General features: G+C 42.9%; 1 protein-coding gene across 8 annotated transcripts in view; it reads left to right on the top strand.

Annotated features, from left to right (window-relative positions):
- The window catches only part of ASIP (agouti signaling protein), a 107,077-nt gene that overhangs the window by 54,617 nt on the left and 28,962 nt on the right, over window positions 1-23,498 (top strand). For 4 of the 8 annotated variants that reach the window (XM_019655221.1, XM_019655220.1, XM_019655219.1 and 1 more), the window contains exon 4: window positions 2,300-2,445. The exons of 1 other annotated variant lie outside the window; for it this stretch is intronic. The gene's annotated coding sequence lies outside the window, so the exon portion shown is untranslated. Of the gene's footprint in view, window positions 1-2,299; window positions 2,446-19,881; window positions 20,046-20,248; window positions 20,696-23,498 lie in introns of those variants that run through there. 3 more of the 8 variants (XM_019655215.1, XM_019655217.1, XM_019655222.1) reach the window with 3 other exon arrangements.

The following is a 23,498-nucleotide window of genomic DNA, read 5'->3' as shown; positions in this document are numbered from 1 at the left end:
CAGCAGTTCTACTTCTAGGTATTTACCCAACAGAAATGAAGACATATGTACCCAGAAAGACTTGTACAAGGGTACTTAGCAGCTTTATTTATAATGGACAACTCAAATGTTCATCAGTAGATGATGACTGGAGAAACAAATTGTGGTATATCCATTAAATAGAATACTACTCAGAAATGAAAAAAAAAAGTTCCTGATACACACTGTGGAGGAACCTCAAAAACATTATACTGAATGAAAGAAGCCAGACACAAAAGAGTATATATTATATTATTCCAATTTTATAAAGTTCTAGAATATGCAAAGCTAATCTGTGGTGAAAGAAATCTAACAATTGTTATGCGGGAGTGTGAGGAATGATTCGGGAGGGGCTTGAGGACACATTCTAGGCTGATAGAAATGTTCTATATTTGATAAAATATGGGTTATGCTGGCATATGCAATTTTCAAAACTCATCACATTATACACATACAATCTGTATATTTCATTGTAGGTAAATCATATCTCCATTTTTTTCAAAAAGGAAAACAGATTATGTTACTACCCTCTTCAAAACTCTTTGCTTCCTGTTGCTAAGATCTAAACTTTGCAGAGGTTTACAAGGCCCTAATGATCTAATCTCTGCCTGCCTTTGCCCCCTATCTTGCATTCTCTCCCACTTGTTCACTATGCTACAATTAGGCTGGTCTTCCTTCTGCTCTTCAAACATGCTGAGCTCTAGCCTCTTCAAGATCTTGGTACTTGCCACTTCCTCTCTTTAGAACACTCAGCTCTTTAGAACTCCCCAGCTCTTTGCATAATTGGCTTAGTCTCATTCTTCAGGTCTTATCTCTAACATTGCCTCCTCAGAGAACTCTTTCCTGACCACCCTGTCTAAAGTCAGAGCCTTCCAGTTACTCCTTCATGTTATCCTCCTTATTTTCTTTTTAGCACTGTCATTATTTGCTATGATTTTTAAAATTTTGTTTTTCATTCTATAGTCTTCATCTCCTTTTTCTTTCATTGTTTTCATTGTTTAATTATTACCATTGCCACCTTAGAGCTGACATATAGCAGATACTTAATAAATATTTGTTGAATGAATGAATAAATTATCCTCTGAGGGTAGAAGAAGGGTGAAGGTAATTCTCTAGTAAATACAGAAAACATAACTGAGGGACATATATCTTCTATCTAGTTTACCTAAACAAGTATCCCAGAATTTCTTAGAATAATCTGCTACATACACAGGGGAAAATTGTTAAGGAAAAAAAACCATATTTTAAAAGTGCTAATGTTTAATTAATTTCATAATAGAAATTAAATTCAGAAAAAATGGAAATTTGGAATATTAAATTATAATAAATTAGAAGACGTTAACAATGTGTTCAAACTTGAAACAGTGAATATCTTGGGAAATAACAAATGTCATCTTGCTCCAGATACAATCATTGTGGGACCAAGAAGTCACCTAGAATAACCAATATTGCAGAAGTCAGGAGTTATGAATTAGCAGGAATATCTTATATTTGTATCAATCACTTGATCCTCCTAGTCATATGATAAACAAGCCAGAGGTCACAGATAGGATGTCTCTGAATCCCACCAAAAAACTGGATTGTCAATACTGATGGAAATGTGAAATAGTCTGATATGTGAGAAAGCACTGGATAAGAAATCAAAAGACCCCAAATATAGTTCACAGTTCTGCTACTAACTAAATTGCTCTGGGCTAAAGTTTTTTTTAATATGTAAAATGAAAAATATATTAAATTATTTTCAAGAGTTCTTCCAATAATAAAAGTTTGTGAGGTGGAAAGGTAAATAAAATTGAAGACGCATTGCCTGTTAAAGGTTTCCCGTGTCCAACATGGTCATATGTGCTCAAGGATAGAAGATAGAAGTATTTATAAATTTTTTTTAAACTTGATTGGGGAACAGTGTGTTTTTCCCAGGACCCATCAGCTCCAAGTCAAGTTGTTGTCCCTCAATCTTAGTTGTGGAGAGCACAGATCAGCTCCAAGTCCAGTTGCTGTTTTTCAATCTAGTTGCAGGGGGTGGAGGGCAGCCCACCATCCCATGAGTTGAACCGGCAACCTTGTTGTTAAGAGCACACGCTCTAAACAACTGAGCCATCTGGCCACTCATCTGCAGCTCAGCAGCAGCTCAGCTCAAGTTGTTGTCTTTAATCTAGTTGCGGAGGGTGCAGCTCACTGGCCCACGTGGGAATCGAACCGACAACCCTGTTGCTCAGAGCTCGTGCTGAGCCACCCAGTCGCCCCAGAAAGCATTTAATATGCTTATCTCATTTGTCCTTAGGAAGAGAGCAAAGCTTCACTGGAATATCTTTCATGGGAGAAATACCTCTGATGTCTGGAAAGCTCCTTGGCTGGTGAAGAAAATGAAAACATGAACTCCAGAATACTTTCAGGACAGCTTTCAGATCCAATAGGATGACTATATAGGTCAGTAAAAAGCACGAAAACTCACAGAGGGAAGAAAATTCTTTTGTGTGCATAATGCTCTGTACTAATTACTTTATATAGCTATCTCATTTACTCTTTATGCATGATGTAGGTTTACTGTCCCCATTTTTTTAAATTTAAATTTTTGGATAGAGGAAAAATTGATGATTACAGAGTTTAGGTGTTCGGAAGCCCATATTCTTTCCATATTCCATCCCATCTCTGTCTAGAGAGTCAAATTCTTCCATAGAATTTTCCTTGGCCATCTGGCCTACAATGATTTCTTCTTCGCTTCTCTAGTATGTATTACCTATACTACCAATTTCACACCTATAACTTTTGCAATGTTATATTTGATTCATTTATTAATCAGTAAACATTTATTGAATGTTCACCAGGGAACCCCAGTAGGCACTGAGGATACACAGATGAATAAGACACAGTTCCTGCCCTCAGGAGTTAAAATCTAGTGGAGGAGACAGCCCCATTAGCAGTTTATTTTTTTTAATTAAAATTTATTGGGGTGACAATTGTTAGTAAATTTACATAGGTTTTAGTTGTACAATTCTGTAATACATCATCTATATATCATTGTGTGTTCAGCATCCAGAGGCAGTTCTCTTTCCATCACCATGTATTTGATCCCTTTTATCTTTTAGCAGTTTATTAACATCCCAATACATTCTAAGATTAAATCACTCTCTCTTCCTCTCCCTCCCCCAGTTTGGAACACTCCAATTTCAGCTCTCCGGCAAATAAATAAATAAATAAATAAAATAAAAATCAAACCAATGAACCTGAAAGTAGCAAAACTAAGCCTAAGGGAAAGGAGAATTTTAATTAATGAATCACAGTAGCAAATACTCTATAAGCATCAAGGACAAAACACAGAGACGGTAACAAATGACTGAGAAACTTAAATTCTCCCAAGTAATAACAGCCTTCCCAGGCAGAGGGGATTTGAGCCAAGCTTCCAGCCCTGTGGCAGTACAAACGGTGGTGACACACTGCTATCTTAACCTATCCCACAGGGGGAAAAAGTCTTATTTATCACTTGCTGGTAACTAGGCGTGACTTCAGGAACAAGACTATTCCAGCTACCGTTCTAGCCAGTTATGCTACTAACAACATATTCCTAAAATAGTCTTCTTGAGCGCAGTGATAACTTTCTGGCAGATGGTGAAAGTCCACAAATAAAAGTTACGTGAGCAAAGTCTGGTATATAGAAAAGATTCTTTCCAGCTTTGGTTTCTTCCTGGTTCTTTTTGTCAGTCTGAATCTTGCTTTCTAGCATTGTTAAGTTCCATTTTTTTCCTTCAGCTTCATGCTCTAGGTTACTGAGTCAATTAAACCCAGTTTAATGTACAAAGCAATATGGTAGGTGCTTAAGGGAAATAAACTTGAATAAGAGAGTATTCCTAGGGCCGGCCGAGTGGCTCAGTTGGTTAAAAGCTCACTCAAGAGTTTGAGCTCTGAACAACAGCAGTTCGATGCCTGGCCCGAGCTAAGCAGCCGCTGAGCTGCCAACAGGTGGCAGGATGGCTCAGCTTAAAAAAAAAGAGTATTCCTGTTTCAAAGGGTTGAGAAAGTAATTATATAGTATATGGACCTGGTAATGTCATGTTCTTGTGACAAGTACTTCTGCTTTTCAGAGCCAAATATAAAAGTCATGTAAATGGCCTGGCATATTCCACCTCATACTGTAAGATTAAAATCACTGCTCTGTCCAAGGTTCTGTGCTGGGCTATGTTAATGAGGAGACATGGTCATGCCTTGTCCAGAAATGAACATTGCAAGCATTCTCTGAAGTGGAGGTGAATTCAGAGGATTTCTTGGTCTTAACCATTATAACCTAGGAACTGAGAAAGGTAGAGACCAATCCCTGTGATTTCCTAGGGTATTTACCACACATCCTTCCTAGAGGTGCCCCAAGGAATATTCCAGCCTAAGCCTCATCCTGCCTACTAAGCTAGAGGTGAGGCAGGTAAATAGGTTCCCTCTAAAATGTAGAGGGTAGGGTTAAAGGAATTGAAATTCACTGAGCATCTATCATGTAGTACACATATCATACCTCATTTAAAGCTCTTGTTAACACTGTGAAATACCATTGCCTCTATTTTAAATCTGAGGAAACTGAGGCCCAAAGAGGTTAAGTAACTTGTCCAAGGTCCCATAGCTAGTACGTGGTATTGATTCAACTTAGAGAATGGCATTGAATGGAATTCTAGTTCAGGAATCTGTTGGATCCTGGCTCCACCAAGGATCTGTCATGGCTATGTGATATTATCAAACTGTTCCAAAGCCATGGGCAGGAGGTCCCCACACAGTAGGCTCTACCCCAGGGAGATCCAGACAGCACCTGAAATTCAATTGCACCAAATTTCTTTGGTCTCCAAAACTCAGTTTTTTGCACCTTAATTTCAGACTGCTTCCAGATTAGAAATGTGATAGCTCAATTGCCATAAAGCAAAAGAACTCACACCAAGGAAACTCCTGCTGAGTTGGCAACACCCTGGAAGGTGGAGATCCTTGAGGCAGAGGAAGCCAGGGAGCAGGAGAATATAGAGGCCCTTTGGCCCTGAAAGCACTGAAGACCTGGGTGGCCAGGCAAAGTGGTCAGAGGGGTGGCCCCACAGTTAGAGTTCATTACTAGCCCAGGGTTGCATAAAACGCAGTGGGAATTCAGGGGATGGCTTTGGTCAGGCTGCCGACGTCACTGAACCAAAGCCTGGACCCTGAGTTCACCGACCCTTCTCACTTAGTACTATTTCCACAGGAAAGTCTAAAGGGGAATTGCTTCAGGAATCTGAAAATTTAACTCTGCTTTACTGATACAAGGATATCATTACCAAAACTGGAAAGAAAATGGGCTGATGATAACATGATTTACTAATGAGGCCAACTCTCATTTTTCTGTAGGGAGTTATGTAGAAATTCTCTAAAACAATAGACAGCACCCCAATCATTTATATAATATTTAACTTTGGGATTTGGGGTGACACTTGGCAGCAGTAAGGTTCCTGATTATGTTTAAGTTGGGTTGAAAATCAAAATTAGTAGTCTTTGGGAATGTACTGATTCATGAAGAAGCACAAAGGGGAATCAACTGGTCGTTTAGAAGTTGCCATCAATGATCAACAAATGGGGTTGGGAGGCATAAATGGATAATCCTAGCCACCATCACAAGCTGGTTCTTTATTAGAATTTGGGTACAGAGCCTCAGCACCACTAAGCTGGGGAGAAAGATTAATTGGCTAGTGGACTTTTGAAATCTTTTCCCTAGCTGGTTTATACTCTTTCAGAGAGGTGATTTGTTTGTTCGTTTGTTTGTTTGTTTAAGCCTCTAAAGTCCCTTCTCAGAGAAAAAGTCAGTTTCCTGCTCTGGATTAGGGTAAAGTGTGTAAGGTTTGTCAGTTTCATTTCTGTCCACAGGCCTGGTAACTTTAAGACAGACTTCCTCAGGGCTGAGTTTCTACTGATGGTGTTTTCATCTTTCTCTTAGGAGGGCCCCAAAATTCCCATACTGACTTTGAGAGACTCAGATATTTTATTTTATAAATAGTAGTTACAGATTGTGTATCCATCACTCATATTATCTGTGCAAAATCAAGAAAATATACTCGAATGGATACAAACTTAGAGTACCGATGACAGGACCCAGGCTGAGTCAGTTGTGTGCAGGCTGGCGTACAGACCCTGACCCAGGACGAGGTACGGGGCATCCAGATGGATGTAGGCTGATGCATGGACCCTGGCCCCAAACATAACAAACCTTGATTCCTGAGCCTGCTGCATAGGTGCCGGGCTCCGGTGACATAAGCCCTTTACGTAAGCATGATTCACAGCTGCGGGAGGGAGCATGCACATCCGTGCGCTCTCCTCCCCCAAAGCCTCTATATAATGGTTACTATTGCTGAATAAAGCAGGCGAGCTAGCTGGTTCCTCCTTATGTTGGCTCCACATGCTTTCTTTTCCCTGGGCATCTCACTGCCAAAAGCCCCCCAGCAGCTCCCTGGGGGCGACAACCAGTCTTTAAGGTCTGGCAGGTAAGGAGTGTTCCTTGATGGTTGGTTTTTAGTGTAAGACACACTTGAAACCCATCGCTTACTGTAGATGGCCTTTATGAAGGGAAGCTACTTTGGAATTGTTTCACCACTTGAAAATGGGACAGGACCATTGCAAAAGTAAAGTTACTTATCAAAGGCCAAATCTCCAAATCCAAAGGAGGAGAAAGAACTATCCATTGCAAGGTTCAGTCCTTAGAACCAACTCTACTCTGCTGGTGTATGGAGTTGCCACATCTTGTTTAGACTTTAGAATGAACCTGTTATTTGTTGGAGGTGGGAGATGAGGGAGTACATTTCAGAAAAGCTGTCTTCCTCTTGGGCTCCCAGGGCCCAATTTGGATGACTTGTTCCAATACCATTTTATTCAGTCAGTCAACTCCAGATATTTCTTGAGCATCTATTATGTATGCCACCCTATCCTAGGTTCTAAAGGGATGCAAGAAGAGAAATGTTACACATGGTTGTAAAATGGTTTATACAAATTTGGAAAGGAAGTGAAGTTGGTTTGAAGATTCTCCAGATAATTTCTTTGATTTACATGTAGTATTCAATAACACCAGTTTTAGCCCCGCAGCCCAGGTCTGATTTACTCTCATGCACCAGACCTTATATTTCCAAAAGTTTAGGACATGTACCAGTGATAGTACATGAGATGACTTTAAGTTATACAGGATGTGACTTTAAGTGGTAAATGGGCAAGCATAAAATAACAAAGAATTACATCAGGAGAAATTAATGCCCTTTGCAGTTCTCTTTCAAGCCTGGATTACTTGTTGAAGAAAGTCTAATTTGGGTCTAGTATGTCACTAACGTTCTCCACCCTTTTCTTAATCTTTTTAACCAAGAAAATAGACCTCAGGCCTGGAGTTTTCTTCTGGCAACAAGTATCTATTGGCAACTGTTCTATTCATTTTCTTTTCTAAAATTATATTATGTTTATGACCAATAACACAGATATACATTTTCCTTTGCACCTGAATGTATTTAAGTTTTGGAAAAATTAGTTGATTTAAAGAAAAATATTAAGTAAATAATAATATGGGGAATCCCGGTTGAGATCCTGATGCTGCTATCCAAGTGATTGAATGTTTGGGAAACATTTCTTTTCCTCACCTCTAGCCCAAGCAGCATTGTTATTTGTGACTCATATCAGCTCTCTGCTTCAACTAAACCAATTCAATATCGTGATACTGACTGATAATGGGTTAGACACATACTTCTCTTCTATAAGTATTATAATATGGCTTTCAGATCTCGAGCCTAAAGAGATCATTTTAATGGTAGAAATTTTTCTTAAAAGACATGCAAGAGGGCTGGCTGAGTGGTGTGTTGGTTAAGAGTTGGCTTGGGATTCCAGCTCTGAGCAGCAGGGCCGCCGGTTTGGATACCACATGCGGACCAGTGACGCTGCGCCCGCTACAGCTAAGATGGTGAACAATGGTGAACAACAGCTCAACCTGAAGCTGGGCGGCTGTGAGTCGCCGGCGACAGCCTAGGCTGTAGTGAAGCTGCAGTGGGCTGCCATAAGCTACTGTGAGTGGCTGGCAGCCAGCGTGAGCAGCTGGCAGCCAGCGTGAGCTGCCAAGAGCCACCGTAAGCGGCCGTCCAATGGCCGGTGACCGATCTGCCTCACCTGGGAAGAGCGCAATGATCACAAAACCAACATGGGCCAGTGAAGTGATGTCCTCCACAACTAGACTGAAGAACAAAAAAGGACAGCAACTTCTCTGTTCCTGTTCCCCAATTCCCCAACACTGTTCCCCTCCCCCAATTCCCCAATAAAATCTTTTAAAAAATAAAAAAGACATGCAAGATATGATATTTGTAGTAAATGAAAATTTCACAACAATATTATTGAGTCCTGCCAGTGATTTGGGCTCTTTGAGCATTCTCCAATCCTCACAACAACCTTGTAAAGCATTTATCAGATGAGGAAACTGAGGCACAGGGAGGTTAAACAAAACATTTTCTTGGTCATTCAACCAATAAGGATCAGAGCCAAGATTCAAGCCTAGGATTTTCCACTACACCTTCTGTCTCTGGTGCCCAGACCTTTGGTCACATGCATACCTATCTGTTCCCCCTAAGCATAAAGCAAATCCTAGAAAAGCTACACAGATGAAAAGTTTGAGGAACCCAAGGGAGCACGTGAGCAAATGTACAATAATGTAAGACAGTGAACCGAGAGACACTGTGGAAATATGTTCAGAGCGGGTGAGACTTCTTGGAGGAAGTGAGGGCTCTACCAGAGGGGAGTCACCTCATTGCATTCATCTTTGTCCTGCCTTCTGCCACATGGCGCACAGACCTTATAGGGCCAGGCCAGCCTTAATGCCCCCTGCTGATGCCAGGCACTCAGGAAGGAGCAAGTGTACTCCAGCCTTGCTTCTGTCTCTGGAAAGGATGCCTTTCCTCCCAGCCTGCAGCCCTTTCTCAGCTGCGGCTGGTAGACTGCTGCCTTCTGGACATGCAGAGGCAGGCAGGCTGCACCTGCTTCTGGAGATGAGGCCCCTTCAGAGCTCCTGTCAGCTCTGCCACTGTCCCTTTTAAGCCAGGGTCACAAGCCAGCTGTGCTTTCAACCAGGAAGGAGTCTAGGCAAGAGTTTCATGTCCTTTTAGGAAACATAGTGTGTCATGTTAACCTGGGGCTTCAAGTCAACAGCTGGGGATATCTTCTGTGACATGATGTAGGGGGGCGAATGGTGGGTCCCACCTCCTGACCACCCAATGGATTGAATTTATTGCAGCCTTGGCATCATCACAGTTATATCTGACTTTACCAGTTAGTTTACAGAACCCTTGAGATGAGAATTGAGTAAAATAATAGATAAGAAAGCAGTTGGTAGGGCTGGCCAAGTGGCTCAGTTGGTTAAGAGCACGAGCTCTGAGCAACAGTGTTGCTGGTTCGATTCCCACATGGGCCAGTGAGCTGTGCCCAAGCTGAGCTGCCGCTGAGCTGCCAACATGTGGCAGGATGGATCAGCTGGTGAGAGCACGTGCCCCTACAACAAGGTTGCTGGATCGACTCCCACATGGGATGGTAGGCTACGCCCACCTGCAACTAAGATTGAACACGGCACCTTGAGCTGAGCTGCCGCTGAGCTGCCCACGGGCGGCCAGATGGCTCAGTAGTCAGAGTGTGCACTCTTAGCAACAAGGTTGCCAGTTTGACTCCCGCATGGGTTGGTGGGCTGTGCCCACCCACAACTAAGATTGAACACAGCACCTTGAGCTGAGCGGCCACAAGCTGTCGATGGGCGGTAGATGGCAATTGGACTTGGGAGCTGAGCTGCTCCCTCCACAACTAAGATTAAAGGACAACAACTTGACTGTTCCCCTTCCCCAATTCCACAACACTGTTCCCCTTCCCCAATTTCCCAATAAAATCTTTAAAACAAAAAAAACAGTTGGTAAATTCCAAAGCCCCAGAAAAATGTACAAGATGATACTACCAGAGCTTGCCTCGCCTATTCCAGAGTTAAGTCCTTGGATCTCTGTCCTTTTCTGTATTCCCATTCTCCCTGGGTGGTCTCATCTGTTCTCCTGATTTTAATTACGATCTATATGTCAATAACGCCCAGATCTGCATGTTCAGCTTTGATCTCTCCCCAGACTTTAGTTTTTATTTCTAACAGATTGCTAGATATCTCTATTTCAGTGTATCCCACAGCTACATTAGAGTAAACAAAAATTCCCCCTTCCTCACGAAGCCCTGCTCTTCCTTTGGAATTCAGCATTTAATTGGTGATACCATCAGCCACACCATCACCTGAGCTAGACAATGGGAACTTTCCTTGGTTTTTCCTTTGCCCTTGTCCCCTTGCATCCAAGGCCCATAGATCTGTTGTTTCTTTCCCAAACTCACTAATTCAGGTGCTCCTTTGTCTTTTCTCTGTATTATTCTGCTTTAACTTAGATTATTTTCTCTGGTCTCATTGTCTTCAGATGTGTTACATCCATCTACCTTCCACACCTCTTAGCATGATATTTGTAAAATTAAATCTGACCATATGTCTCCCTTCCTTAAAACCCTTCAGTGACACCACAGGATATGATCCAAGCTCCTTAATCTGAGATGTATGTGTAAGCCCCCTCCACCCCCCACCTCCCTACCGTCTGCTTCTTCTGACCCTTTGGGTCTCCCTTCCCCCACCTTTGTTTCCTTCCATGTCTTTGCTGTTTTTGGCTTTTCTGTCTGAATGTGGTCTCCATCTGTTGTCAACTCCCTGCTCCACATAGATAATCCTATTCATCATTTAAGATTCAGCTTAGACATCACTTCTTCCAAGAAGCCTTCCTTGAATAGCCCAATCCCCTGGTTCATTAGGTGTTTGCATATCTTATATATATACCTCGATCAATGCTCATTTATTATTGTTATTTATTATTTCTTATAATTACGTTATACATATGCATCTCTTCTCCTGGACTGTAAACTCTGCAGGCAGAGACAATGTCTTCATATCCTCTGTTTATATTATAGTATTGTGCCTGGCATAAACTAAGCCCCCAATAATTGATTGAATGTTATAAAAGTAGTTTTAGCTTTTAAAATATGTCTTTACTGGTAAAAACTGAAAAATTAGTTTAGCTAAACTTCATTTACCTAGCATTCTCTTGCCCAAAATTCCTGAGCATTTTATCTAGTGAACTGAATTCCTCTGAATACATTTTAAGTTTATGCCAAGATTACATAGTGCTATTGCAAAAAGACATTGTTAAACATTTCAGTGCCCAATTTGGTGATTGTAGGTCTTAGCTTATCATCTTGTTTCCCTGCTACTGGGCCTCCAATCCAGCTCAGGTCTTCTCCCGAAAGTGTGGGGCAGAACTCTTGTGTGGCCACCTGGGGGCAGTGCAGACTTGTGTATGGGTTTCACAGGAACGTTTGGAGAGCCCCAGTCCTGAGCAATCCCAGTCTATGCCACTCTGCCCAGCTCCCTTCTCTCCCACTTTAGGGCGTGTCTTCGGCCAAGTCTGCCTTTGACTCAGGCTCCCACTGAATTGGTAAGAGAGGGAATGGAATGGAATGTGAGGTACGCTCACAGAGCAGCGTGCACACCCATGTACACATTTCCTGGAACACTTCCAGCCTCTAACTCCTGAGAAGCAAGGTTAAACAAGTCAAGCTGGAGTTTCTTTGAGCCAAGAAACTTACATACTTTAAAGGAAAGTGAAAGCTGGTGTTAAACACTGTTAATAGGTATATAGGTATAATTTTGTTCCATGATATACATAGCATTTAAATGTCACTTTTTTTTTTTTAGAAAAAAGTGTCAGAAACTTTTTTTTTTTAATACTTTATTGGGGAATTGGGGGAGGAGAGCAGTGTTGGGGAATTGGGGAAGGGGACCAGCCAATTTGTTCGTCAATCTTCGTTGTGGAGGGCGCCAATCGCCACCTGGCTTCCTATCGGCAGCTCGTGGCTTCTAAATTCAAGGTATTGTGTTCAATTTTAGTTGCAGGTGGGCATAGCCACCATTCTATACTGGAGTTGAGCTCGGCAGCCTTGTTGTTAACGCACGCCCTATCCACTGAGCCATCCGGGCGGCAGCTGAGCCCAAGGTGCTGAGTTCAGTCTTAGTTGCAAGTGGGCATAGCCCACCATCAAACAGGCAATCTTGTTACACCAGCTGAGCCATCCTGCCACCTGTTGGCAGTGCAGCATCACTGGCCCATGTGGGAATCAAGCTGTCAGCCCTGTTGTTCAGAGCTCGTGCTCTTAAGCCAACTCTTAACCAGCCCTCGGCCGGCCCCAAAGTGTCAGAAACTTTTAATGAAAGTGACTAACTTTGTAAATGTCACATTTCTTTAGTTTTCTAAATTAAATATCCTTGGCTTCTCTCCACCAATGGGTGGAAAATCCAATCATGGTCCTTTCTCAGGAGCTTACAGGTATTTGGGAGAAGATGTCTTTCAGTCAGTGCCTGCCACCTTTGGCACTCTTTGCTAGTGACAATGGCCTATGCTGGGGCCCTTTCTCTAGGACATGGAGACGTCTGCTGAGGCTTCCAAATAGCAGTGCCTTTGCTCACCTTCCTGAGCACACAGTCACCTGTATTCAAAGTCCTACTGTCCCTGGGGCCTGTGGGGGAGCAGGAGCAGGACCTGGCCACCCCAGGAGGCTTCAGTGCTCCTTAGCACCATCCCCTTCAGAACCAGGCTCAGGAAATTTTCTCTCTGCCATCCTCTAATCCTAAGAGCACCTTTTTCTCTCAAACAGAACAAATGTATCACCTCTGAGACCATAGGCTGCTTTCAAAAACAAAAGCCTGTTGATTTCTTTAATTTTTTTTCCCCCTGAAGTGAGAGAAGGGCTGATCTCTAGAACAAAAGGCCCTGGTTACTCTTTTGAGAGGGAGAGTGTGGAGGAAGATAGGAATGGTTCATTCTTTCACCAAAAACAGAAATGGCTGACACCACAGAAAAATAACACAGTTCATTCCTCGAGCAGGTTAGCCTGTTAAACTCTGAAGCAGTGCATGTCTCCATTGTGCCCAGGTTATGGAGCTCCTCCAGGAAGGGGCAGGAGGCCAAACCGTGGGTAGAAATCCACACTGATGATATTCATCCTCAGACTGGGGAGCGCTTCAGGTTGGAAGGAAGCAGCAAATGTAGGCTCACATCTTCTGTGTAGGTCCCAGATGAACGGGGGTGGGTGGAGCTGGTACTCCCATGTTCCAGTTTCCTAGGCTGGCCTATTTACGCTTCCCATTTCCTGATCTCAGGGAGAGGTCTGAAGAGCCCATGAGAGAATTACCCCAAGACCACATATAACCTTTGAATAATGAGCTGGATAATGGGATAATAGAAGAGAGCTCCCTTGATCATTGATTTCATTTGAATACATTTTTATTTTTTAATATTTCATTAAAATATCATTATTTTGGCACCCCCTTAAATTTTGCACTCTAAATGAAGAGCTTCCTTGTTTCACCTAGTCCCTGGGAGGCTGCCCCTGCCTTAGCTACCTGGAGCTCTTGTGGTTGTGGGATGTGGGGAGTGGCCTAGTCCTGGCTGTGTGAGACCATAGGTGGGATGCAAGCATCTCAGCCTGACCTTGGGTGACAGTTAGGGACCCAGCATCCTGGACTAGCACTTCTCCCAGACCCTCAGCTGGACTGTGTTGAGGCCACACCTGTGAGGTACGTTGAGACTTCTGGGTATCAAGCCAAGAGGCCTTTGATTGACATCTGTCATATATGGAGAGAATTTGCTAACATACCACCATTCATCAGGGGTCGTATGAGGATCCAAGAATTTTGCTCCAAAATCCAAGAATTTCCATTGTTCTGATTTAGCTAAGTTCACATTCTTTTGCATGTCCCATGATAAGGCAGCCCTTCACCACTTCATTCCACCCATGTTTCTAGCCTCTCATGTCTAGCCATTCGCCCTGCTCATGCTCTACTCTCATCACAGGGGATAATTTGGTCTGTTTGCTGTTTTCCAAGCATAGCAAGAACTTTATGCCTCCATGCCTTTGCTCATGCTGTTTCCTTGCCTGGAGTACTCTTTTTTCTTCCTCTTCGCCTGATGAACTCTTTACTTATCTTCAAGGCCCAAATCAAACGTTATCTCTTCTGTAGTTTCCCCTGACCTGCTCCCCTTATTCAAATTCACTAACACTCCTGATAGTCCCTGATAGCTGGTTTTTTTTTTTACATGTCTCCTTATCAGATGGCGAACTCAGTGAATGGCTTAAGAACTCAGGAGAGAGCAACTCCTGACTTTACTTCCTCTCCCCATCCTCTTCAACCTATGACTTCATTTATCTTTGTCTCCACAGCTCTTAGCATAATGCTGGGCACGTAGTACGTACTTAACAAAGGTTTATTGAATATGACAAAAGCTGGAAGACATCAGACAAAATGTGGTTCTTTTATTTTCACTTCTCAGAAGATTTGGATTAGTGTCCTCAATTTCCTCTCCTGATTATTTCTGCTCTTTCTGGCCATATGTATCCCATTTCAATTTTACCTAGCTATCTTTGGCTAGCTCTCCCAGTCCTAACACTCCACTCATTTATTCCCTCATTTAACATGTATTTATTGAACACCTGCTGTGCTGCAGGTGCTATTCTAGGCATTATGGATACAACAGTGAACAAGAGAGCTGGGATATTTTCATGGAGATTACATTATGGTTGGGTAACTAGACCAAAACAAGTAAATAAACAAGATAATTTCAAATAATGTGAATTTTAGGAAGAGAATAAGTGATAATGTGATAGGGAGTGAAATGGGAACCACCTGAAAGAGTTTGGTCAGGTAAGCCCTTTCTGAAGAGGAGACATTTGAAATCTGGAGGACAAGAGGGAGATAGCCACATGGGGGTCTGCTGAAAAAACATTCCAAATGGAAAGGTCAGCAAGTGCCCAGGCCCAAAGACAAGAACAAATGACTGAACATTACAAAGCGTTATATAAACAAACAAAACGAGTAAGGTTTTTCTCAGCCTGTTGCCGTCCCTCACCCCTTACATACAAGAGTAGCGTTGATCCCTTCTGAGAAGTAACAGACTTTCTCTAGCCTTTGCCTTGCCTGCCACTTAAGTCACAGAATTTTCTTCTAATGAATCACATTAAAGCTCATCTGAAGGTTATCTCACTGCAGTCATCTTGGTGACTGAAGCACCAATCTGTGGGATTAGAAGCTTTGGGTGTCCCTTATGTCAGACAGCGCTTCCCTCCCCTATCTCTTCCGGAAGGACTAGGTCCTGGTCTCCCATCTCCAGGGAAGGATCATCTCACAGGAAGACTCAGAAGTCTAGGGGTAGAATGGAGGGGGAAAAGCCAATTCTCTGGACAGACACCCACGGGTGCCTGGGCCTGGAGTCCACCTCTGAGAATCCCAGGAGTTTCTTCCCACCCTATAGTCATTCTTGTTGCCCTTCTTCCACTGAGCATTGCCCTCCACTGGGCTGCCATGCCCAGCTGGTGAGAGAGTCCAGAAGAGCTGCCTTCCTCTATTAGATGCCAGAGCAGCTGCTTAAAGAAGCTGGACGGCTTCCTGCCACTGGAGACACGAAACACTCTCAGGAAGCCAGGAGCCAGAATCAAAATCATATGGTTTGCTTTGTAGTGAAGATCACAGGGCCTAAAAAATTAGAAGAAGGAGGTCCAAACAGGGGACAAGTTTTTTAGGGTATGAGGGATGCACTTACCCCAATCCTGGCAGCCCTATACTCACAAGTACAGCCTTCCTGCCTAAGGGGTCTTCTGTTCTTGGACTCCTGGCCAACTTGGACTCTCCTCTGGCCCAGACTGGTGGAAGTTCCAACAATAAAGGCCAGAAGAGTGAGACTACCTACTCCCTGGAACATTATGTCCCTTTAAGGGCCTCCTGACCAGATGCCCCCAAAATGAAAACTGTCCCTATTACTCTTTTCGCTAATGAACTGACATACCCCACATCTTAGGAATATTAAGCAAGCAGCCCTTTATCTACTTGTTTACTGTGGATATAAATAGATACAACTTCTCTCAGAAGGGGCTTTTTATTTTTCCAAGTTGTTCCTGAGGTAGAATCTCCACAAGCATTAAAAAGTAATTCATAGTAATTACCCCTTCTAAAAGGATAGACTACATGGACCCAGTGTGGCAAACCTAAAGTTGAATCTGCTTGGGGACTTTAAATGCCAGGGCTTGTGTTAGTTCCAGTGTGTTCCTGTCCTTATGACTATGTGAGTAGGTATTGTTTATGGACAAATTGGGGAGAAGGTTCTATATGCCTGCAACTGGGATAGCCAGCAGTGTCTTCTGCTCTGCAGACCAAGGCCAAGGCACCTGAGGAAAGGTTGACTCCTAGTTCTCACTGTCTATGCACTGCCTCCCTGCCGTCCTTACCCCAAACTATCACTTCAGTGGCTCCATGCAAAAGGCAGCATTTATGGGCCGGACAAGTGGCTCAATTGGTTAAGAGCGTGAGCTCTGAGCAACAGCGTCATGAATTCAATTCCCACATAGGCCAGTGAGCTGCACCTGGGCTGAGCTGCCAGCAGGTGGCAGGATGGCTCAGCTGGTGAGAGCACATGCTCCCAACAACAAGGTTGCCAGTTTGACTCCCACATGGGATGGTGGGCTATGCCCACCTGCAGCTAAGATTGAACATGGCACCTGGAGATGAGCGGCTGCGAGCTGCCTATGGGCAGCTGGATGGCGACTGGACTTGGAGCTGAGCTTGCTGCGCCCTCCACAACAAAGATTGAAGGACAACAACTTGGCTGTTCCCCTTCCCCAATTCCCCAACACTGTTCCCCTTCCCCAATTCCCCAATAAAATCTTTAAAAAAAAAAAGGCAGCATTTGTGGGAAAAGATCTATAACCACACGTCCCCATGTCCATACAGAAGCGTCCATGAGTCCATGCAGAAGCGTTTGGGACAAATGCCTTTGCTTTAGGGCCCAGGATGACCCATAAATGGGAGGAACATTCCAGGTAGCCCTTTACTGTGACAAGTAGGTAGAGCCTTGGAGCCGCAGAGTTGAAAGCCTGCTCCATACACCTCTCCCCTGAACTGTATACCCGGAACAGGTCTAAAACATGCTGAGTCATGGAAGAAAAAGCAAAAGCAAAAAATAAAACTTTCCAAACTTTCTTCTACAGGTATTTTCTAACTTTCTTCTACAGGTATTTTTTAGGATTGGAAGGGAAACAAAAAGTCTGATAAAAAGGATGGCTCTCCTTCTCTACTACTGTTGAAAGCGAATGTTTAAAAGGTTGTGGGGTGATCAGTGATTTGAGGGTGGGACTTTGTGTGAAGCTTCCCAAAGTGGCAAGGAGGACCCCCTTTCTGCCTTCCAGATCCCCTCTAGCTTGCTTTACTAAAGGCTAAGGTTGGAGCAGGGAGCAAGCTCCTGAAGCTCTTTCACTCTAAACAGGCCCCTCAATTCTATCCATCAAAGACATGGCACTAGTTCTAGAAGCTTCAACCATGCACTACAGGAGATTTAGAAAAGCTGGAGCCAAGCCTTTCTCATCTCCTGATGTTATTTCTTACTGCCTTTCCAGGGCTATCCACAGAATCCAAGGGACTCACCATGTGGGTAAGGTCAGTAGGGGGCATTGCCAGTTATAGTTCATTCTTGTCCACCACAGAAACAGGATTAAATTAAGTTTCACACAGCTTGTTAGAGTGCTAGATTGGTGGGATTGTTTTGAAGTTTTTCACCAAAATAAGTTACATTTTTGTATAGACCCCATATTATTTAAGCTTTACAATAATACTATGCTTGGGAAAGGGAAAGTGTGAGTATCCCTATGATATAGGTGAGGAAACAGACATAAAGTGATTCAATGACTTGCCCAGACTTATCGAGCTCTGTTGTTACCAGAATCAGGACTAAGATTCTGACTTCCTAACTTCCAATTCAGTGTCTTTTCCGCTGAATTGTACCTTAAGAAGAAACAAAAAGTTGCGGTAAGACAGGGATACTTGGCAATGATTGAACCCCTTCCCTGGACTCCCATTGTAAGCGTGGGGTCTTCCTCTTTCAAGGCAGAGTCCTCCTTTGCCACAATGTGCTCCCCCATACTTATATGCAGTTCCTGTACATGGAGCCCCACCAGGCACTTTACATACTATTATCTCAGTGTGTTCCCCAGGATCTCCACTGAAGATATTATTTACCCACATTACTGATAAAAAAAAAATACCTGAAGCTCAGGAAGACAAATAAATTAGCTTAAAATCCCAAAGCTTGTAAGTGGCAGTTGGAGCTGACCCCAGGTCTTCTGATACTCTCGTCGTCTTTCTACTATACCTTAAGGATCCAGAAACATTAGCCATAATAGGAATCAAACATAGATCTTCTCCTAAAGACATGAGCGGGCTCATGGGCTTCACCTGCATGAAGCAGATTCTAGGACTAGGATACCATGCAATACAGTAGAGAACCTCTGGTTTCTCCAGAAGGGCAAATACCCTGGGGATCCACGCGGAAACATGTGAGCATTCTCACGTGGCATGTGCTGTCCCACCTTCCCCTGCCAGGGGTTTGGTCACAGCTGTAGCCTCTTGAGAACCTATTTAAACCAACTTGCAGTTGCTGGTAGCAAAGTATTATCCCCCGACAGGCTGAGTCGTTGAGCCTCTGTAGACTTTGGAAGAGGGAATCATTAGCTGAAACATTCAAGAACCAGGGAGTCCTGGTGAAGTATGTAATAATTTCATCCACATGTTAGGACTGGTTTTTTGTTTTTCTTTTTTTTTTTTTCAATCACATTCAAAGAGTGAACAAGTTGTTCTCATCTTATCAATCAAGCAAGGTAGGAAGAACTTTGCTTCCTTTATTCTTGGGTGGATCTGCACCAAAAAAATCAAGAGGGCTAACAGCATCTGGATAATTCAGGGAGGTACCTGAATTATCAGAGAGCACTTTGCACACATGACAGAATTATCCGGATAGGTAAATGGGGCTGCAAGTACATCAGCAAAATCCAGTTAGAGGCCTCAAAGTTCATTTTAATTTATAGCTTCCACACTGTTTACCTGCAGGGTAGACAGCCCATCTGTTTTGAAATTCTTCTAAGGAATTGTGGCTGTGCAAATTAGTCCAAAAAATAGCTGAATGTGCACATCACTCTGGTAGAAAGGGAAAGGCAGACCTAGCCATAAGTACATTTTATCTCATAGCATCTGAGCAACCTAGATGGCTTGGCAGCTTTGTGGTGCTATGTGGCTACCAATCCTGTCATTAGATAACTCATAAAACTCCTCTCCAGCAGCACAGGCTTTCCTGAGGTTAAATTAACTCTTGCTGTGGAACTGGGATGAGGAAAAACAGGTCTTCCTAAACTGCAGCTGCACTTGACACCCCCTTGACTCTACACCTGAGCTCCTCCTGCTCCCTGGAAGAGAAACCTGAGTAAAGACAGCTGTGGCAGCAGAGAAAGCTGCTTCTTGGCAATGGCTGCTTCTGACCTCAGAGCTGTGGGCACTGAGCTAGAAAGCAACGCAGGGAGAGAGGAAGTAAATGACACTGGGAAATGGGAAATTCAGGGTAAGAAAGAACCTGACTTTCCTCTTCTCAAAAAGGCATGTTTTGCAAGAGTCATCTTTTCATCTGGCCTGATGAGTCTCATGATTTTTATTCTTTAAACTACTTGAGCAGAACAAAAGAGTCTGCTCTATTTATACCTATTTACTAGATTAAATAAACAAGCCAGGAAACCAGAAAACACCTTTGAGGTGTTTTTGCTGAATCCCTGTGATTATATGTAGCTCCTCTGCAACATGTTTGCTTTGGTGCTTTTAAGTTTTGATTGAAATCCGCAGTGGAAAATATGTTTCAAAGAGGGGAAAAAAAAAAGTCACCCAATACACTTCTGCGCCTTGCATTTTGACCCCGCCCACAAAATAATTGGAAGAATCTTTGCAGATCCACTAGAGATCCCCGGATTCCATTGGAGAACCATTGAGCTAAAAACAACATCTTGGTTTCAGAACCCTTCTTTTGATCTGGAATTATCTGTTATTGACCACAGAGAGCTGCTACTTACAATTCCTGGGAGAGGGCCCTGTATAGTGAGAGGTGAGCCCCGATGCAGGGGAAAAAAGAAATCTCTTTCGCTTTCTCGGTGGGTGTTTTGGTACAGTACGATATTTATGCTTAGCATGATATCCATGGGCTCAATTTCTTTTTCCCCTTTGCCTTGTTGTCTTCCTCCTCTTTCTTCCACTCTCTTCCTTCCTCCTCCTTATCTTCTATTTTTTCTTTGTTTGCTTCTTCTATAGTAAAAAGCTCCCCAAGCCCTCAGTGCCTAGATGATTTTTGCCTGGTACATTCTGCTGATTGGAGTTTTGGAATCACAGTTTCTTATTTGGGTGCAAAATTTTCCTAAATATTTAAGCACCTAAATTATTGTAAAAGCAGCTGGCCACTGCCCTTGCCTTGTAACGGGTAACTGAGATGATACCAGAGAAGAGAAGACTGCAAGTCTGTACCCGAATGCCGACCTCTGTTGAGATACGTGTAGGAAAGAAAGAACTTTTTGGAGGGGCAGCAATGTTGCAATGAGCCGACAACACAGATGATATGAAGAGCAAGTTCACGGAATAATGAAAGCATACGCTGGAAGCATGAAATCACAAATCTCCCAACTGAGCTGAACCCTGAGAATGAGATCGTTCCTTTGGTCAAACTGCTCTGAAAGTAAAGGAAAAAACTGACTCGCATTGAAGGTAGGGAATGTATCTGCGTCTCTTCTGCTAAAACAATGGGGATCTCATGAAGGATCAGGGCACTAACACTGATGGCTTCACTTTGGGCACAGCCCAAAATTAGCAGGAATTAGCAGGAATGGGGGTGGGCGGCATAAGCCTTTTGGTTTGGTCAAACATCGTGGCAGACAGATATAGAAAGGAGGCTGACCTTTACCTCAAAAGAAGTAAATTGGAGGTTGAAATATTTGGTTTCAGTCTCTGTCAGGTTGAGGCTTTGAAAAGCAGACCTGTGGGTCTAGGAAACCAAATACCAGATTGTATTGTTTTGGAACTCTGTCAATTCAAGGCTATAAGGAAATGTATAATTCACACTGAGACAATTACTTCTAAGTGGCTGTTATTACTGTCAGTGTACATCTTACGTAAATGGCGCTAGGTTGGAATGCAGTCTGGGAAAATGGCTGTCTCTGGTTCTTCAAGGCAGTCTGGAGCAACCTCAAAAGTTAAAATGCAGTAGTCCCTGTTTATCTGTGGGGAATATGTTCCAAGACCCCCATGGAGGCCAGAAACTGAGGACAGTACTGAACTCTATATATACTATGTTTTTTCCTACACATACGAGTATATACCTATGATAAACTTTAATTTATAAATTAGGCATAGCAAGAGCTAAACAATAATAACTAATAATAAAATAGAACAGTTAAAATAATATACTGTATTAAAAGTTATGTGAATGTGGTCGCTCTCTCAAAATATCTTATTGTACTGTACTCATGATGTGAGATGATGTGAGATGACAAAATGCCTTATTAAGTTGAGAACTTTCACTTTTTCACTTAAAGGAAGCACTTTATGGCTTCTCTTTTGTGTATCTGAATTGCCAGCATCACTACTGTTGTGCTTTGGAGCCATTATGAAGGAAAATAAGGGTGACTTGAACACAAGCACTGTGAGTGGATCCGATAACTGAGATGGCTACTAAGTAACTAATGGGAGGGTAGAGTGTCCAACATGGATAGGCTGGACAAAGGGATGATTTACATCAGGGGTAGGATGGAGTGAGACTGCAAGAGATTTCATCATACTGCTCAGAATGGTACGCAATTTAAAATTTATTAACTGTTTATTTCTAGAATTTTTCCACTTAATATTTTCGGACCACAGTTGGCTGTGAGTAACTGAAGCTATAGAAAGCAAAAACGCAGATAAGGGGAGGCTATTGTCACATACAGCTTGCCATGTCTTGGTTACACCATGAATATTTCTGTCTTCCAAGCACTTTTGCACGTGGTACGCATTATATAGCAAAGATGCCGTTACAGCCAGGCACGGGGAAGTGAAGGTGCCAAGTGTTCAGAGTTTGGCAAAGAGATAAGGAACTAGAGCCAGGACACCAGTCAGAGGGAGAGAAGAGTTCTTACAGGAGAGAAATAGAAAATAGGAAACAAAAAGATTAGATGTTGGGGTCAGGGTGTAGGGCAGGGTGTCCTCTTTGATTCAGAGAAGAATACAATTTCAGGGGAAATGTACTCAAAGAAATAGATTGTGAGTTGAGAGAAAACAGATTTTAGTTGAGTAGGGACGATTATTCAGATTTGGGGGAAGGTATTGGAAAGAACTGTAAAGCTAGAGTCTGTATCCAATTTATTATAAATATCTGGGTCTGGGGGCCAAAATAGTCCCTAGAGCCCCTTAGAAGTCTGCATTTTGCTGATAGGGCAGCTATCTTGAGGAAAAAGTAGAGAAATGGGGGCATTGCAGAGGGAGAAGACTTCTGTAATCCCCTCTGATGACCCCCACAAAGGTAAGATCCAGCCGTAAATTGCCTGCTAGACATCCACCAGTTCTGTCTCCATCTGTTCCTCAAACCCATGCTTACAGATTCATTCTTAATATTCAGATTTTTTTAAGAAGACTCAGCTTGGAACAAAAAGTACTAAACTCAAAACATTCTAAACCACAATTTGAATCTTGTTTAAAAGATGGAAAGATGAGAAGTGTGGCTCTACTCACTTGTTTAGAAATAGTCTTTGCAGACAGGACCCCAGGCGTTGTGTGTTTCACTCTTCCCTTGGTTTAGTCTGCTCTCAAATGCCATCAGGCTTTGTCCAATACAGTCAGTAATTGGGCTTTTAGAAGGGGGAGAAGTGATTGTTTAAAATTGCTTCTTTATGTCCTGTAGTTGCATGCCTTGACATTTGCTTCCAGGGAAGTATACAGTGATGACTGACTGGATAGCTGCTTTGTCAGTTCCACTGTGAAATAAATTAGGAAGCCATCTCCATCCTTGCCATCACTATAAATTAGGGACACAGAGTCAAAGCATTCACTGCTTGGAGCCTAGCCTCAGTGTGGTCAGGAGGCCTGACTCACAGGAGCAGCAGGCCCTGGTGCACAGAGCTCAGGAGCAGAAATTAGCAGGCCAGTTTCTGGTCCTGCATCCACCTCTAACTGCCTGTGAGGCTTTAATTTAGGCATTGATCTGCTCAGGGCTGCCACCTTTCTGTGCATCAAATAGGAAAGCAATGACTAGCCTCCCCTGCTTGCAGGGACACTTGTGGATAAAATGACAACTGAAAGCATCTGCCATAGCTGTCAGAGAGGGAGTGGGGTCAGAGAAAGTACGTTGTGATAGCTGACTTTTTCACCTGATTGCTTAATTTTTTAAATCCTCATCTCCTTCTTCCCTGGACCTCTGCATGGTCTGAACACACTTTTATTTTCTCTTTAAGTTTTTATTGAAAGTTTTTCTGTTTTTATTGAACAAAAAAAGTCTTCAAGGGCCGGCCGAGTGGCTCAGTTGGTTAAGAGCTCGCTC

This window comes from Hipposideros armiger, unplaced genomic scaffold, assembly GCF_001890085.2.
Source record: "Hipposideros armiger isolate ML-2016 unplaced genomic scaffold, ASM189008v1 scaffold_238, whole genome shotgun sequence".
In the NCBI taxonomy this organism is placed as follows: domain Eukaryota; kingdom Metazoa; phylum Chordata; class Mammalia; order Chiroptera; family Hipposideridae; genus Hipposideros; species Hipposideros armiger.
This window is presented reverse-complemented; position numbering and strand designations above follow the sequence as displayed.